Source organism: Scyliorhinus torazame, chromosome 5, assembly GCF_047496885.1.
Source record: "Scyliorhinus torazame isolate Kashiwa2021f chromosome 5, sScyTor2.1, whole genome shotgun sequence".
Lineage (NCBI taxonomy): Eukaryota > Metazoa > Chordata > Chondrichthyes > Carcharhiniformes > Scyliorhinidae > Scyliorhinus > Scyliorhinus torazame.
This window is the reverse complement of record NC_092711.1, coordinates 93,307,095-93,324,856: the sequence shown is the minus strand read 5'-3', so window position 1 is coordinate 93,324,856 and position 17,762 is coordinate 93,307,095. Positions and strand designations below refer to the sequence as shown.

Genomic DNA, 17,762 nt, shown 5'->3' with positions numbered 1-17,762 from the left:
GCTGTATGGATCTGTGGTCAGCTGCAGAGCTGAGTGACGTAAAGTTTGCATTTGCACTGTTGGGGATGGAGGTGTGTTTGTACAGATGCTGGATCTTTTGCTTGATCTTATGTTCTGTTGGAGTCCAACCTGGGTTTTTTTAAATCTCTGTTGTACAATTGTGTTGGGATTGCCTTCCAGTTGAATATGTATGTATGAGCAGAGGGGGGGGACGGGGGGGGGGGACCAATAGGTGGGTGATTGTCTGGCACCAGGGGCGAGAGCCACCAAGCTAGCTGGGCGGACTAGCTTATGGAAGCGTAGTTGGGGGGGGGGGGGTGAACAGATGTTAGGCTTATCAAAGGGGTTGATTTATTTTGTGCTGTTACTGGGGGGGAGGGGGAAAAAATGTTCTGCTGATGAGGGAGGGACTGTTACTGAGGGACAGAGAGGGGGTCAGGGGCTGAGGCTGCCTGGGGTCGGGCCGGTGGATGTGTGGGGCGCGGGTTGGCGACTGGTCCAAGAGAATGGATGGCTGATCGGCGAAGGGGGTCGATGAGCCCACCAACTAGACTGACTACCTGGAATGTAAGAGGGCTCAATGGGCCGGTCAAGAGAGCACGCGAGGTCCCAGGTTCGATCCCGGCCGTGGGTCACTGTCCGTGTGGAGTTTGCACATTCTCCCCGTGTTTGTGTGGGTTTCGCCCCACAACCCAAAGATGTGCAGGTTAGGTGGATTGGCCACGCTAAATTGCCCCTTAATTGGAAAAAATTAATTGGGTACTCTAAATTTATTTTTAAAAAGGGGCACGCGTGTTCGTGCATATGAGAGGACTGAAGGCAGGCGTGGTAATGCTGCAGGAGACACACCTTAGAGTAGCTGACCAGATTAGGTTAAGGAAACGTTGGGCCGGACAGGTTTTTCACTCGGGGCTGTTCTCAAAGACCAATTGAGTGGTGTTTGAGGCGGGAAGAATAGTTTCAGATGGGGGAGGCCAGTACTGGGACGATGTGGAGTTTATAAAGAGGATGCTGAGGAAGATACCGGACCTGGATTCGCATAAGCTGGTCATGGGAGGGGACTTCAGTACAGTTATTGACCCTGGTTTAGACCGGTCAAGCTCAAAAACAGGCAGGGTGCCAGCAATGGCTAAGGAGCTACAAGTGTTCATGGAGAAGATGGCGCGCGCGGGGGGGGGGGGGGGGGGGGGGGTTGGACCCATGGAGATTTGGGCAGCCAAGAGTAAAGGAGTTCTCCTTCTACTCATACGTGCATAAGGTGTACTCCCAGATCGATTTCCTCATTCTGAGCAGGGCTTTACTGACGGGGGTGGTAGACACAGGGTGCTCGGCGATTACAATCTCAGTCCATGCCCCGCACTGGGTTGACCTACAGGTTAGTAAAGACAGTAACCAGCGCCCACACTGGAGGTTAGACATGGGGCTCTTAGCGGACGAGGTGTGTGGGCGGTTGAGGAAATGTATTCAGAATTACCTGGAGGTCAATGACATGGGGGAAATTTCAGCAGCGGTGGTCTGGGAGTCATTGAAGGCGGTGGTTAGAGGGGAGCTGATCTCGATACGGGCCCACAGGGAGAAAGTAGACAGGACAGAGACGGACCGACTATAAAGGAGATACTACAGGTCGACAGGAGGTATGCGGAGACCCCAGAGGCAGGGCTTCTAAGGGAACGGCAGAGGCTACAGGCAGAGTTGGCTTGCTAACCACAGGGAGGGCGGTGGAGCAGCTGAGAAAGGTGAGGGGGGGCGATCTATGAGCACGGAGAGGACAGCAGAATGCTTGCACAGCAGCTTAGGAGGAAGGTAGCCAGGGAGATAGGGAAAGTAAAGGATTGGGCCTAAACCTGGTGGGAGATTCAGCAGGGTTGAACAAGGCGTTTAAGGATTTTTATCGTAGGCTGCACGGGTCGGGACCCCCACCGGGGCCAGAGGGGATGAGGCATTTCCTAGGGGGCTGAATTTCCCGAAGGTGGACGGGGAGCTGGTAGAAGGGCTGGGGGCTTCGATCGAAGAGATAGGGTCTGAAGGCCATGCAGACGGGTTCCCAGCGGAGTTCATGAAAAAGTTGTCTGGGATTTTGGGGCCGCTGTTGGTGAGGACATTCAATGAGGCAAGGGAGGGAGGGGTGCTTCCCCCGACGATGTCACAGGCCACGATCTCACTGATTCTGAAGTGGGATAAGGATCCAGAGCTGTGTGGGTCATACAGGCCGATATCCCTGTTGAATGTGGACGCCAAACTGCTGGCCAAAATTTTCTCCTCTAGGATTGAAGATTGTGTTCCGGGGTTTGTTAAGGGAAGGCACCACGGCACCACTTGGGGCAGCACGGTAGCCTTGTGGATAGCACAATTGCTTCACAGCTCCAGGGTCCCAGGTTCGATTCCAGCTTGGGTCACTGTCTGTGCGGAGTCTGCACATCCTCCCCGTGTGTGCGTGGGTTTCCTCCGGGTGCTCCGGTTTCCTCCCACAGTCCAAAGGTGTGCAGGTTAGGTGGATTGGCCATGATAAATTGCCCTTAGTGTCCAAAATTGCCCTTCGTGTTGGATGGGGTTACTAGGTTATGGGGATCGGGTGGCGGTGTTGACCTTGGGTAGGGTGCTCTTTCCAAGAGCCGGTGCAGACACGATGGGCCGAATGGCCTCCTTCTGCACTGTAAATTCTAGGATAATCTATGAAGGCAATTGGTGTCCAATGTAAGAAGGTTGCTAATTGCGATTGTGATGCCCCCAGAAGGTAGGGAGGTGGAGGTAGTGGTCGCAATGGATGCAGAAAAAACTTTTGATCGAGTAGAATGGGAATATTGTGGGAGGTGCTGGGACGGTTCGGATATGGACGGGGCATTATTGACTGGGTCAGGTTTCCATTTCAGGCTCCTGTGGCGAGCGTACGGACGAATAGGACGACATCGGACTATTTTAGGCTACACCGGGAGACGAGGCAGGGGTGTCCCCTCTCCCCACTGTTATTCGCGCCAGCTATAGAGCCGCTGGCAATTGCGCTGAGAGCCTCAAGGGGCTGGAAGGGGTTGATCCGGGGGGGGGGGGGGGGGGGGGGGGGGAGTGGAACACAGAGTCTCACTTTATGCAGACGACCTGCTTCTCTATGTGTCAGACCCAGTGGGGGTTATGGAAGAAATCATGAGGATTCTAGGGGAATTTGGCCGGTTCTCAAGGTACAAACTAAATATGGGGAAAAGCGAGATGTTTGCGATCCAGGCAAGGGGACAGGAGAGGCGATTGGGGAAGTTTTAGGTATCTAGGCATCCAAGTGGCGCGGGAATGGGAACAGTTACACAAACTTAATCTCGCCCGTCTGGTGTACCAAACAAAGGACGGTTTTCGGAGGTGGGACGTGCTCCCGCTGTCACTAGCTGGGAGGGTACAGACGGTGAAGATGACGGTCCTTCCGAGATTCCTGTTTGTGTTCCAGTGTCTCCCCATCTTTATTCCGCGCTCCTTCTACAAACGGGTTAACAAAGTTACCACCGGCTTTGTATGGGGCTGGTTTAGCACACTGGGCTAAATCACTGGCTTTTAAAGCAAACCAAGGCAGGCTAGCAGCACGGTTCAATTCCCATACCAGCCTCCCCGAACGGGCGCCGGAATGTGGCAACTAGGGGTTTTTCACAGTAACTTCATTTGAAGCCGCCTTGTGACACTAAGCAATTTTCATTTCATTTTGTATGGGCGGGCAAGACACCGTGAGTAAAAAAGGGGATGATTGAGCGGAGCCGGGGAGGGCAGGTGCTGCCAAACTTCAGGAACTATTATTGGGCGGCGAATATAGCCATGATCAGGAGGTGGGTGGTGGTGGGGGAGGGTCGGCATGGCGCGTATGGAGGCACCAGTTTGGGGGCACTGATAACGCACCTCTGCCGCTCCCGCCGGCACGGCACTCCACCAGCCCTGTGGTGGTGGCAGCCCTGAGAGTCTGGGCACAGTGGAGGAGGCATGTGGGAGCGGAGGGTGCATCGGGTCTGGGCCCCAATCTGTAATAACCGCCGGTTTGCCTCGGGAAAGATGGACCTGGGGTTTCGGAGATGGCTGAGAGCAGGAATTGAGATGATGGGGGATATGTTTACAGAGGGGAACTTTCCTAGCTTGAGGGAGCTGGAGGAGAAATTTGGATTGGCGAGGGGAAACAAATAAAGGTATCTGCAGGTGCGGGACTTCCTGCCTAGGCAGGTCTCAACCTTCCCGCTCCTACCACCAAAGGGGATTCAGGACAAGGTAGTTTCCAGAGTGAGGGTGGGAGAAGTGAAGGTCTCCAACATCTATAAGGAGCTCATGGGGGTCAGAGAACATGCAGACCGAGGAGCTGAAGCGCAAATGGGAGGAGGAGTTAGGAGGAGAGATAGAGGATGGTCTCTGGGCGGATGTATTGAGTAGAGTCAATGCGACCACAACATGTGCCAGGCTCAGCCTGAGACAGTACAAGGTCGTTCACCGTGCTCAAATGACAGTGGCCCGAATGAGCAAGTTCTTTGGTGTAGAAGACAGGTGTGCAAGGTGTGCGGGGGGTGGGGGCAGCGAACCATGTCCATATGTTCTGGACATGCCCAAAGCTCAGGGGATTCTGGCAGGAGTTTGCAGACGTCATGTCCAAAGCATTGAAAACAAGGATGGTGATGAGTCCAGAGGTGACGATTTTAGGGGTGTCGGAAGATCCGGGAATCCAGGAGGAGAAAGAGGCAGATGTTCTGGCCTTTGCTTACCTGGTAGCCCGGAGACGGATACTATTAGCTTGGAGGGACTCAAAGCCCCCGAAATTGGAGACCTGGCTATCGGACATGGCGAGCTTTCTCTGTCTGGAGAAAATCAAGTTTGCCTTGAGAGGGTCACTGTTAGGGTTCGCCCGGAGGTGGCAACCGTTCATTGACTTCTTTGCAGAAAATTAATCGTCAGCAGAAGGGGAAGTGGGGGGAGGGGGGGGGAAAAAGAGTTAGTTTAGTTTAGAGTAGGGGGTTAATACAGGTGGGACCTGCAAGGGGGTAACAGACTTTATTTTGCACTATGTTTATAGACTTATGTATATTGTTTATTTTGGCGTTGTTGTAAAACCAAAAAATACCTCAATAAAATGTTTATTAAATAAAAAGTCTAAATCATTCATATATAACACACAAAGCATGGAATCTTGTCCTGAACAATCCAGAAATCCACTGGAAAGTCTTCCAGTCATTCCCCTTTGCTTCCTGCTGCTCCAGCTGATGACATTTCCAGCGTAATGGAAGTCCCCTGGTTTTCCCACATGGAACTGGATGTGCATTAGTTATTTCATCATTAACTGACTTAAGTAAATAAACATAAGATTCAAACAAATAGGGCCGTACAGTAACGCAGCAGTTAGCACTGCGGCCTCACGGCGTTGAAGTCCCAGGTTCGATCCCGGCTCTGGGTCACTCTCCGTGTGAAGTTTGCACATTCTCCCCGTGTTTGCGTGCGTTTCGTCCCCACACCCAAAGATGCGCAGGCTAGGTGGATTGGCCACGCTAAACTGTTCCTGAATTGGAAAAAATAAATTGGGTACTCTAAATTTATATCAAAAAAGAATAAAACAAATAAAGATTCATCATGTCCTCACCAATCAGTTTTTTCCATTATCCTGAAGTAACCTTATTTTTATAGGGAGTTAAGTGAAGTGTGTTCCTAACCCCTCGTTATCTAAATTTCCATTCACCATTTTTCTGTCCACCTGACCCAGTCCATGGCTTTCTCCCTCATCGTCTAAAACACATCAGCAACTTTTGTATAATCTTGGTGCATACATTTAAGTCTAAATCATTGATATATACCGGAAAACTGTAGAGCCCCACTGGAAACAGATGTCCAGGCATCATTCCGTCCTGAATGTGACTAACAGCAGCAACAACAGCTGAATCCGAACCCTGCTGTTGCCCAGTGAACTTGCTGATGTCTGTGCAGGTTGTTTGACTGAGTGAATCTCCTCCCACACACGGAGCAGTTAAACAGCCTCTCCCCAGTACCGCTCCCACGTGTGGGCCACACGGTAGCACAGTGGTCCGCACTGTTGCTTCACAGCTCCAGGTTCCCAGGTTTGATTCCCGGCTTGGGTCACTGTCTGCGCATTGCCCCAGTGTCTGCGTGGGTTTCCTCCGGGTGCTCCGGTTTCCCCCCACTGTCCAAAGATATATGGATTTGCCATGCTAAATTGCCCTTGAAGTTTCCAAAAAGGTGAGGTAGGGTTATGGGTTAGGTTGGAGGTATGGGCTTAAGTCGGGTGCTCTTTCCAAGGGCTGGTGCACTCGATGGGCCGAATGGCCTCCTTCTGCACTGTAAATTCTATGATTCTGTTTCAGTGTGAACTCGCTGGTGTTTCAGCAGATTCGGTTTACTTTTAAATCTTTTTTTCGTCGGAACATTTAAAAGATTTCTGATCAGTGTGAACAAGTTGGTGTCTATTCAGGTTGGATGACTGAGTGAATTTCTTGTCACACACGGGGCAAGTGTACGGTCTCTGCCCAGTGTGAACTCGCTGGTGTTGCAGAAGGTTGGATGAACATTTGAATCCCTGCCAACACATGGAGCACATGAATGGCCTCTCCCCAGTGTGAGTGCGTTGATGTAACAGTAAATCCTTTCTGCTTTTAAAGTTCTTCTCACAGTCAGCACATTTAAAAGGTCTCTGATCAGTATGAACAAGTTGGTGTCTCAGGAGGATTGATGACTGAGTGAATCCCTTGCCACACACGGAGCAGGTGAATGGCCTCTCCCCAGAGTGAGTGCGTTGGTGCAACAGTAAATTATTTCTGCTTTTAAAGCTCTTCTCACAGTCAGCACATTTAAACGGTCTCTGGTCAGTATGAACATGCTGGTGTGCGATGAGGTTGGATGATTTAGAAAATCCCTTCCGACACACGGAGCAGGTGAATGGTCTTTCCCCAGTGTGAATACGTCGGTGAGTTTCCAATTCAGATGGGTAATTGAATCCCATCCCACAGTCCCCACATTTCCACGGTTTCTCCATGGTTATTGATAGGTTATCTGGTGTAGGTGGGATGAAGATTTGAGGTCACTATCAGATCAGCCATGATGTTATTAAATGGTGGAACGTGGTCACGGGGCTGAATGTCCTATTGCTGCTTCTTGATTCCTCTGGCTCGAATTTCCTTATGTTTCTCCAACTTGGATCATCAGTTGAAGCCAGAGTACAGTTTCTCCTTGATGTAAATGGTGCAATTTAATTTCATGCTGTGTGATTGGTTAAAGCTCAGTTCCAGCTAACTGTGGAAAATTACTTCGATGTCTGTGTCTCGGTGCTTTCCCAATCACAGTGATTTTTGACATTTTTTCCGAAAGACAAAACAGACAAACATTTCTCCTTCCACGTTGAAAGGGCGGTCCTGATGAATCAAGTGACTGTCAGATCTCAACATGATGTTTGCATCTGCAAATATTCTGTAAAATGAAATTACATTGAATTACTGTGAATATATAAGACACAAACAGTCCATTCTGTCACAGATTCTATCAATACTCGGCACACATCTTCGGTTCCATTTTCTCTCATGTGCTTGTCCAGTTTCCTTTTGGAAACATCTCAGCACTTTCCTCAGCTCATTTCCATGGTAATGTGTTGCACATTCTAAACCTGTGATAAATAAATGTGTCCGTATTGCCCTCTTGGATTTATTCGTAACTATCTTGTATTTCTGACTTGTTGTTTATTGATGGTTCCTGATTTTGGACTCTCTCACATCGCCCCTCTCCAAACTATTGATAATTTAAAAGATTTATAGAAGGTCACTGCTTAATTTGTTGTTGTCGCTACAAAAAGGTCCCACTCTATTTAATCTTTCCTGAGAGCTGTAATCTCTCATGTTTCAAAAGCCATCACTGTCAGTCCAGGATAGAAATTCTGAACAGGCAATTCTAGTTTCTCTGGAACGTTTTTTCCTTTCTTGTTCCCCCAAAGCTGTCAATCCCAGTCCCACGCACTCTCCCTCCTCCCTGGGCTGAAATCCAAACCCATCTCACCATCTGCACCATTTCTTTCCTCCACTCCCAGTTTTCTCCCTCCCTCTCCTCTGCCTGGGTTCAGTTCTCCAGCTCCTGTCTGCAGACTGACAATAAAACCAATGGGTCCTATTGGGGGGTTGGGGCCTCCAGCGGGTGTTTGTGAATCACCCATTGAATGGGGACTGATTAACGGCAGGTTCGGACCAATAGGAAGAGGGGGGGGGAACCTCCAACCAATCAGAGTGAATGAGAGGCGGAACAAAGCCGGGGCTCTCGCTCCCTCCGCATGCGCCCTGCCGCACAACAGCCGGGCCTGTCTCGGGGAAAAGCCTGAGCAGTGTTCGCCGGTTCAGCTGCTGTATCCGAGCTTCGTATTCGGGGTTGGGGCCCACACGGAGTGTTTATGAAGCTTCCCGACCCATCCGCCGCCTCCATCCCTCCCTCATGACTCACTCGGCTGAATTTGACCTGATGAGGGTTTCCACCCGACCGCCTGAATCATCCTCTGTACTGCGCATGCTCCAACTCACGATGGCGATTGGGGACAGCCCGCCCCTTATTCATTCCGATTGGTTGGAGGAGCAGCTACTCCGCTTGGTCCTCCACTCCCCCTATTGGTCCAGAGCAGCCGTCAATCATTAACCGGTCATTGGGAGCTGGAGCAAGCGCAGTGCCAATGCTGGACTCGACCAGGAGGTTTCACTGAAAGAGGTGAGTTTTAAAGAGAGTCTTAAAGGACGAAAGGGAGCTAGAGAGAGGGAATTCAGTGCTTGGGGCCGAGGGAACTTAAAACCATGGCGGACTAATTATAATCGGGGGTGTACAAGAGTCCAGAATAGAGCTGTACAGATATCTCCGGGGGGGGGGGGAATCGACAGGTTCGATTCCGGCTTGGGTCACTGTCTGTGCGGAGTCTGCACATCCTCCCCGTGTGTGCGTGGGTTTCCTCCGGGTGCTCCGGTTTCCTCCCACAGTCCAAAGATGTGCAGGTTAGGTGGATTGGCCGTGATAAATTGCCCTTAGTGTCCAATATTGCCCTTAGTGTTGGGTGGGGTTGCTGGATTGTGGGGATAGGGTGGAGGTGTTGACCTTGGGTAGGGTGCTCTTTCCAGGAGCCGGTGCAGACTCGATGGGCCGAATGGCCTCCTTCTGCACTGTAAATTCTATGATAATCTATGAGAATGTGAGAGAGCAGCCAGGTGTGTAGTGGAATAGTTGAAGCAGGAGGTGAGGATGACATGACCAAGGTTTAGCACCAGACGCACAGACATAGGAGAGAAGCCGGATAATGTAACGCAAGTGGAAACAGTCTTGGTGATGGCACAGATATGAGGTCAGAAGCTCATATTGGGATCAAATATGAAACCAAGGTTGCAAAGAGACGAGGTAAGTCTGAAACTGTTGCCAGGGAGAGGTCAGTATGTCAGGATTGGAGCAGGGACCGAACAGTGGATTCAGTCTTCTATTTGATTGAAGTTATTTAGTCAGCAGGAAGAGAACCAGAATGAGCCCTGAGTCTGATGTCCAGTATAAATTAGTTCGAGAGGGAGAGGAAGAACGAAGGAAACCGGGAAGATTTGGAGAAACGACCATCGTGATTGCTCATCAAATCTGTCAGTTCTGGACACAAGGTTCACATATGTTATTCTGCGTGCTCAGTCAGGGTGATTCAGATTAATGTCTGTCACAAGTCATGGATGAAGTGACTTATAAAGCATATTCTTACCTCTAATTATATAACTTTGGAAAGATACGGAAATAATGATCTAATACTTCATTTAGATTTCAGCCCGGGGAGAGGGTGTGTGGGAGGGGGATTTGCAGCTTTGGGGAAAGAGGGGAAAGAAAGAAAAGAAAGGTTCCCCAGCAACTGGAATTGTCTGTTCTGAATTTCTATCTTGTACTGATCGTGTGACCTTTGTAAACTCCTTTTCCAGGGCATTAGGAGAGGATTTTCAGACAGGAAACACAAACCAAATATCACATTACGATCTGACAGTGTCACTCAATTGATCTGGACCTGAATATCCTCAGACTATGAATGTGGAATGAAAAATGTTTGCTCTGTCTGTGGGAAAATATTTCAAACATCAGTGTGACTGGAAAAGCACAGAGACACACACAACACACACCCGAGTGAGAGTGTTCCAGTGAACTGACTGGAAAGAGCTTTAACCAGTTACAGCCTGAAAAAACATCACACCATTCACAGCGGGAAGAAGCAGAATATACTGTGCAGCAGCCCATTCGGCCCATCGAGGCTGCACCGACCCACTTAAGCCCTCACTTCCACCCTATCCCCGTAACCCAATAACCCCTCCTAAACCTTTTGGTCACCTAAGGGTAACTTATCATGGCCAGTCCACCTAACCTGCACATCTTTGGACTGTGGGAGGAAACCGGAGCGCCCAGAGGAAACCCACGCGGAAAGGGGGAGAACGTACAGACTCCGCACAGACAGTGACCCAGCGGGGAATCTAATCTGAGACCCTGGCGTTGTGAAGCCACAGTGCTATCTACTTGTGCTTCCATGTGTTCTGTGTGAGGACGAAACTTCACTTGATTGTGTAAAGAGAGGCACAAAGACAATGACTCCATGGAGATACCATAGAAACGTGGAGATTGTGGAAGCTGGATGTTCAGCAGTTTAGTGAGAATCGGGTCAAAGGAGCAAAGGGTAAGTCTCACAGACAAGATGATCTCTGAGAGGGCATGATGGCAGATAACAGAAAAAGAGGGGAAAGATGTGAGTTCAGAACTTGGAAAAGAAACGACTTTCGAGGCAGATTTACTGAGTGGTTTAGTGGAGGACCAGCAGAATCAGCTGATCGGATTGTTTCAATTGATGGGATTTTCCAGCCCTTCCTGCTGGCTGGACCTTCCAGACCTGCCAGAGGCCACCCCCTCGCGGCGGTTCCCACGGCGGGATGGGTGAACCACACAAATAGACCATAGACTTTGACAGGACCAGAATATCCCGCCGGCAGCCAAGGCGAGTTTCCTCCCCCACCGGAAAGCAAGTCACGGGAGAACCGGAAAACCCTTTGAGTGACAAAGAAGCTCCATGAGCTCCTCACATTTGTTGGGGGTGAGGATGGAGGAGACAGGGGAGGGAGAACAAAGGTTCGAGATATTAAAAAGACAACACACCGTATTTAACACTAGGCTGGTTTTATTAGAATTTTATGCAGAATATTAATTCCTATAACTGGGCTGGTGTTTATTATCAACAGGAGAGACTCCAATGAATCATCTTCAGTCCTTCATGTGATTTAAATTTTTATTTTTTATTTTTTTTAAAAAGAGTACCCAATTCTACTTTTGTTTCCAATTAAGGGGCAACTTAGTGTGGCCAATCCACCTACCCTCCACATCTTTGGGTTGTGGGCGTGAGGTCCACGCAGACTCGAGGAGAATGTGCAAACCCACACGGGGCCAGGATCGAACCCGGGTCCTCAGCACCATGAGGCAGCAGTGCTAATCACTGCGCCACTATGCCACCCAAAATCCAATCACTGTAATCACTGTGACCTCGCCTGTGTCTCAACAGATTGGATGACTGAGTGAATCCCTTCCCACACTTGGAGCAGGAGAACGGCTTCTCCCCTGTGTGTATGGGTTGATGTGCCAGCCAGCAGGTTGGATGAATGATTCAATCCCTTCCCACCCTCCGATCAGGTGAGTGGCCTCTCCCCAGTGTGAATTCTCTGGTGTTGGGTGAATTGAGCTAATTTCCTGAACCCAGTCCCACAGTGGGAGCATCTGAACGGTCTCTCCTCCATGTGAACACGTTGATGGGTCTCCAGTACTTTTAGATCACTTTCCGCAGTCCAAGCATTTAAATGATCTCGTCACTCGTCAGAGTGAACCCATTGATGGGATGTCAGTTCCGCAGAACTTTTAAAGCACTTCTCACAGATCAGGCATTTAAAAGGTCTCTCCTCAGTGTGAACCCGTTGGTGTTTCAGCAGGTGGGATGACTTGAGTGAATCCTTTCCCACACACAGAGCAGGTAAATGGTTTCTCCCCAGTGTGAACTCGCTGATGTGCCATCAAGTGGGATAACCGAGTGAATCTCTTCCCACACACAGAGCAAGTGAACGGCCTCTTACCTGTGTGACCACTTTGGTGTCCTAACAGATTGGACAACAGAGTGAATCTTCTCCCACACTGTGAGCGGCCTCTCCCCATTGTAAACTCTCTGATGTCTCAGCAGGCTGGATGACTGAGTAAATCCCTTCCCACACTGAGGGCAGGTGAATGATCTCTCCCCGGTGTGACTGCGTCGATTGATTTCCAGGTCAAATGGGCAACTAAATGCCTTCCCACAGTCCTAACATTTCCATGGATTATCCCCAGTGTGTCTACGCTTGTGTCTCGAAAGGCCCAAAGATCGACTGACGACTCGACCACACACACAACACATATATGGTTTCTCCTCGCTGTGACAAGTGCTTTTTCCTTCCATGTTCAAAATCTGATGATATTCAAGTTATGATATACTGTATGACTCTGTCAGATCCTTCTGTCATGTTTGGTTTGTGTTTCCCAACTGCAAACCCTGTGAAATTGATTTAAAACGGTAACAAAGTGAGTGAAAGAGAACCCACAAACACACAAAGGCAGGTTGTGAAATTAAGCTGAATGATTTTGCTAATTTGTGAGGCCAGCACTGGGGAAAAGTGACCATGAAAATTGCTGGATTGTCATTAAAAACCCAATTGGTGCCAGGGTCCAGGATGTCTCCGAATGGGTAGAGGGCATCCTGAAGGGGGAGGGCAAACAGGCAGAGGTCGTTGTACATATTGGTACTAACGACATAGGCAGGAAGGGGCATGAGGTCCTGCAGCAGGAGTTCAGGGAGCTAGGCAGAAAGTTAAAAGACAGGACCTCTAGGGTTGTAATCTCGGGATTACTCCCTGTGCCACGTGCCAGTGAGGCTAGAAATAGGAAGATAGAGCAGCTAAACACGTGGCTTAACAGCTTGTGGAGGAGGGAGGGTTTCCGTTATCTGGACCACTGGGAGCTCTTCCGGGACAGGTGTGACCTATATAAGGACGGGTTGCATCTAAACTGGAGAGGCATAAATATCCTGGCCGCGAGGTTTGCTAGTGTCACACGGGAGGGTTTAAACTAGTATGGCAGGGGGGTGGGCATGGGAGCAATAGGTCAGAAGGTGAGAGCATTGAGGGAGAACTAGGGAATAGGGACAGTGTGGCTCTGAGGCAGAGCAGACAGGGAGAAGTTGCTGAACACAGCGGGTCTGGTGGCCTGAAGTGCATATGTTTTAATGCAAGAGTATTACGGGTAAGGCAGATGAACTTAGAGCTTGGATTAGTACTTGGAACTATGATGCTGTTGCCATTACAGAGACCTGGTTGAGGGAAGGACAGGATTGGCAGCTAAACGTTCCAGGATTTAGATGTTTCAGGTGGGATAGAGGGAGATGTAAAAGGGGTGGCGGAGTTGCGCTACTGGTTAGGGAGAATATCACAGCTGTACTACGGGAGGACACCTCAGAGGGCAGTGAGGCTATATGGGTAGAGATCAGGAATAAGAAGGGTGCAGTCACAATGTTGGGGGTTTACTACAGGCCTCCCAACAGCCAGCGGGAGATAGGTAGACAGATTTTGGAAAAGAGTAAAAACAACAGGGTTGTGGTGATGGGAGACTTCAACTTCCCCAATATTGACTGGGACTCACTTAGTGCCAGGGGCTTAGAGGGGGCAGAGTTTGTAAGGAGCATCCAGGAGGGCTTCTTAAAACAATATGTAGACACTCCAACTAGGGAAGGGGCGGTACTGGACCTGGTATTGGGGAATGAGCCCGGCGAGGTGGTAGAAGGTTCAGTAGGGAAGCATTTCGTGAACAGTGACCACAATTCAGTAAGTTTTAAAGTGCTGGTGGACAAGGATAAGAGTGGTCCTAGGATGAATGTGCTAAATTGGGGGAAGGCTAATTATAACAATATTAGGTGCGAACTGAAGAACCTAGATTGGGAGCGGATGTTTGAGGGCAAATCAACATCTGACATGTGGGAGGCTTTCAAGTGTCAGTTGAAAGGAATTCAGGACCGGCATGTTCCTGTGGGGAAGAAGGGTAAATATGGCAATTTTCGGGAACCTTGGATAACGAGAGATATTGTAGGCCTCGTCAAAAAGAAAAAGGAGGCATTTGTCAGGGCTAAAAGGCTGGGAACAGACGAAGCCTGTGTGGAATATAAGGAAAGCAGGAAGGAACTTAAGCAAGGAGTCAGGAGGGTTAGAAGGGGTCACGATAAGTCATTGGCAAATAGGGTTAAGGAAAATCCCAAGGCTTTTTACACGTACATAAAAAGCCAGAGGGTAGCCAGGGAAAGTGTTGGCCCACTGAAGGATAGGCAAGGGAATATATGTGTGGAGCCAGAGGAAATGGGCGAGGTACTAAATGAATACTTTGCATCAGTATTCACCAAAGAGAAGAAATTGGTAGATGTTGAGTCTGGAGAAGGGTGTGTAGATAGCCTGGGTCACATTGAGATCCAAAAAGACGAGGTGTTGGGCGTCTTAAAAAATATTAAGGTAAATAAGTCCCCAGGGCCTGATGGGATCTATCCCAGAATACTGAAGGAGGCTGGAGAGGAAATTGCTGAGGCCTTGACAGAAATCTTTGGATCCTCACTGTCTTCAGGTGATGTCCCGGAGGACTGGAGAATAGCCAATGTTGTTCCTCTGTTTAAGAAGGGTAGCAAGGATAATCCAGGGAACTACAGGCCGGTGAGCCTTACTTCAGTGGTAGGGAAATTACTGGAGAGAATTCTTCGAGACAGGATCTACTCCCATTTGGAAGCAAGTGGACGTATTAGTGAGAGGCAGCATGGTTTTGTGAAGGGGAGGTCGTGTCTCACTAACTTGATAGAGTTTTTAGAGGAGGTCACAAAGATGATTGATGCAGGTAGGGCAGTGGATGTTGTCTATATGGACTTCAGTAAGACCTTTGACAAGGTCTTTCATGGTAGACTAGTACAAAAGGTGAAGTCACACGGGATCAGGGGTGAGCTGGCAAGGTGGATACAGAACTGGCTAGGTCATAGAAGGCAGAGAGTAGCAATGGAAGGATGCTTTTCTAATTGGAGGGCTGTGACCAGTGGTGTTCCGCAGGGATCAGTGCTGGGACTTTTGCTGTTCGTAGTATATATAAATGATTTGGAGGAAAATGTAATTGGTCTGGTTAGTAAGTTTGCAGACGACACAAAAGTTGGTGGAATTGCGGATAGTGATGAGGACTGTCAGAGGATACAGCAGGATTTAGATTGTTTGGAGAGATGGCAGATGGAGTTTAATTCGGACAAATGTGAGGTAATGCATTTTGGAAGGTCTAATGCAGGTAGGGAATATACAGTGAATGGTAGAACCCTCAAGAGTATTGAAAGTCAGAGAGATCTAGGTGTACAGGTCCACAGGTCACTGACAGGGGCAACACAGGTGGAGAAGGTAGTCAAGAAGGCATACGGCATGCTTGCCTTCATTGGCCGGAGCATTGAGTATAAGAATTGGCAAGTCATGTTGCAGCTGTATAGAACCTTAGTTAGGCCACACTTGGAGTATCGTGTTTAATTCTGGTCGCCACACTACCAGAAGGATGTGGAGGCTTTCAAGAGGGTGCAGAAGAGATTTACCAGAATGTTGCCTGGTATGGAGGGCATTAGCTATGAGGAGCGGTTGAATAAACTCGATTTGTTCTCACTGGAACGACGGAGGTTGAGGGGCGACCTGATAGAGGTCTACAAAATTATGAGGGGCATAGACAGAGTGGATAGTAAGAGGCTTTTCCCCAGGGTAGAGGGGTCAATTACTAGGGGGCATAGGTTTAAGGTGAGAGGGGCAAGGTTTAGAGTAGATGTATGAGGCAAGTTTTTTTACACAGAGGGTAGTGGGTGCCTGGAACTCGCTACCGGAGGAGGTGGTGGAAGCAGGGACGATAGTGACATTTAAGGGGCATCTTGACAAATACATGAATAGGATGGGAATAGAGGGATACGGACCCAGGAAGTGTAGATGATTGTAGTTTAGTCGGGCAGCATGGTCGGCACGGGCTTGGAGGGCCTGTTCCTGTGCTGTACATTTCTTTGTTCTTTGTAATGTCCTTCAGGGAAGGTATCCTGCCTCCCAATCTCTGGGCCTACACAGACCTGGACCTCTACTTGAGGAGAGAACAAGATAGGGTGAGGAGAAGAGGAGTAGTGGGAGAGCTAAGGTTGTAGCTGCAGGGGGCACAGGTGGTGGGAGAATGAGAAGGATTTTACCTTTCTTAAACTCATCGAGAACTTTCACAGAATCTCCCACACCCTCAAACTCTCCCACCTAGAAGGAGCAGGATCACACGTAAACATGAAAGCCATCACCTCCAAGTATCCGTCCAAGTCACACACCATCCTGACTTGTCTGACATCCAGTGCTGGACAAACAGAAGTTTAATATATTGAAAAGACTGAAGCCATTGCCTTCAGTCCTTGCCAATCCCTAGCCACTGATTCCATTTCTCTCCATGGTAACTATCTGAGGCTCAAAATGATTGTTCATACCGTGGTACTATATTTCACCCCAAGGTGAGTTTGCAACTGCATGTCCTAAATGGCCCCTCTCTGTGATGCAATCATTCTATCATTGCACTGAAGGAAAGGGTCCGTTCTCTGCCACCAACACCTAACCCATACAGGCCGTTTCTTAATTGGCCCATCTCTGTTCCTCGATTAGTTTCGTATGAAACTCCTGAAAAAATATTGCAGTTGCTGGAAATGTGAACTAAGAAGAGAAAATGCTGGAAAAACACAGCAGGTTAGGCAGTATCTGCGGAGCGAGAAACAGAGTTAATGTTGAAGGGTGTGCAGAATTAATTACGTGGAATAGAAGTGGTACAGAATTTGTATGTTAATATAAACTCAGAATTGGAAGGGAAATGATATCTAGTGCAAAAAATGTAATTCCTGACCATGGGAAGATCAAGCTGGTAAATCAGCAGCACATTGATGGGCAGCAATGGAAACCTAATTTAGAAACAGTTGGCAGAAACACAGTTAAATACCAGTAAGAAGTCTTACAACACCAGGTTAAAGTCCAACAGGTTTGTTTCGAATCACTAGCTTTCGGAGCACTGCTCCTTCCTCAGGTGAATGAAGAGGTAGGTTCCAGAAACATTTATATAGGCAAAGTCAAAGATGTGAGACGATACAGCACCCACCAGGTAGGCGGTACATACTCGTGTGACTCAGCCAACATTGTCTACCTCATACGCTGCAGGAAAGGATGTCCCGAAGCGTGGTACATTGGCGAGACCATGCCGACGCTGCGACAATCGCCAGGCAGGAATGTTCCCTTCCAGTCGGGGAACACTTCAGCAGTCGAGGGCATTCAGCCTCTGATCTTCGGGAAAGCGTTCTCCAAGGCGGCCTTCAGGACGTGTGACGACGCAGAATCGCCGAGCAGAAACTTATAGCCAAGTTCCGCACACAGGAGTACGGCCTCAACCAGTCCTTGGATTCATGTCGCATTACATTCCCCACCATCTGGCCTGGGCTTGTGAAATCCTACCAACTGTCCTGGCTTGAGACAATTCACACCTCTCTCTGGCTCTGTAAATTTTAATTACCTGCAAATGCTCGTATTCAAAGTATCATCTTGCACCTTTGTCTGTATAAATGTTTCCAGAACCTACCTCTTCATTCACCTGAGGAAGGTGCTGCGCTCCAAAAGCTAGTGATTTGAAACAAACCTGTTTGACTTTAACCTGGTGTGCAAGACTTC

General features: G+C 48.9%; 1 protein-coding gene across 4 annotated transcripts in view; it reads left to right on the top strand.

The window, feature by feature from the left end:
• Nucleotides 1-8,257: 8,257 nt before the first annotated feature.
• Nucleotides 8,258-17,762, top strand: part of LOC140418952 (uncharacterized) — a 42,435-nt gene continuing 32,930 nt past the window's right edge. The window contains exons 1-2 of one of the 4 annotated variants that reach the window (XR_011945439.1): nt 8,258-8,691; nt 17,259-17,744. The gene's annotated coding sequence lies outside the window, so the exon portion shown is untranslated. Of the gene's footprint in view, nt 8,692-9,917; nt 11,264-17,258; nt 17,745-17,762 lie in introns of those variants that run through there. The other 3 variants (XR_011945438.1, XR_011945440.1, XM_072502636.1) reach the window with 3 other exon arrangements.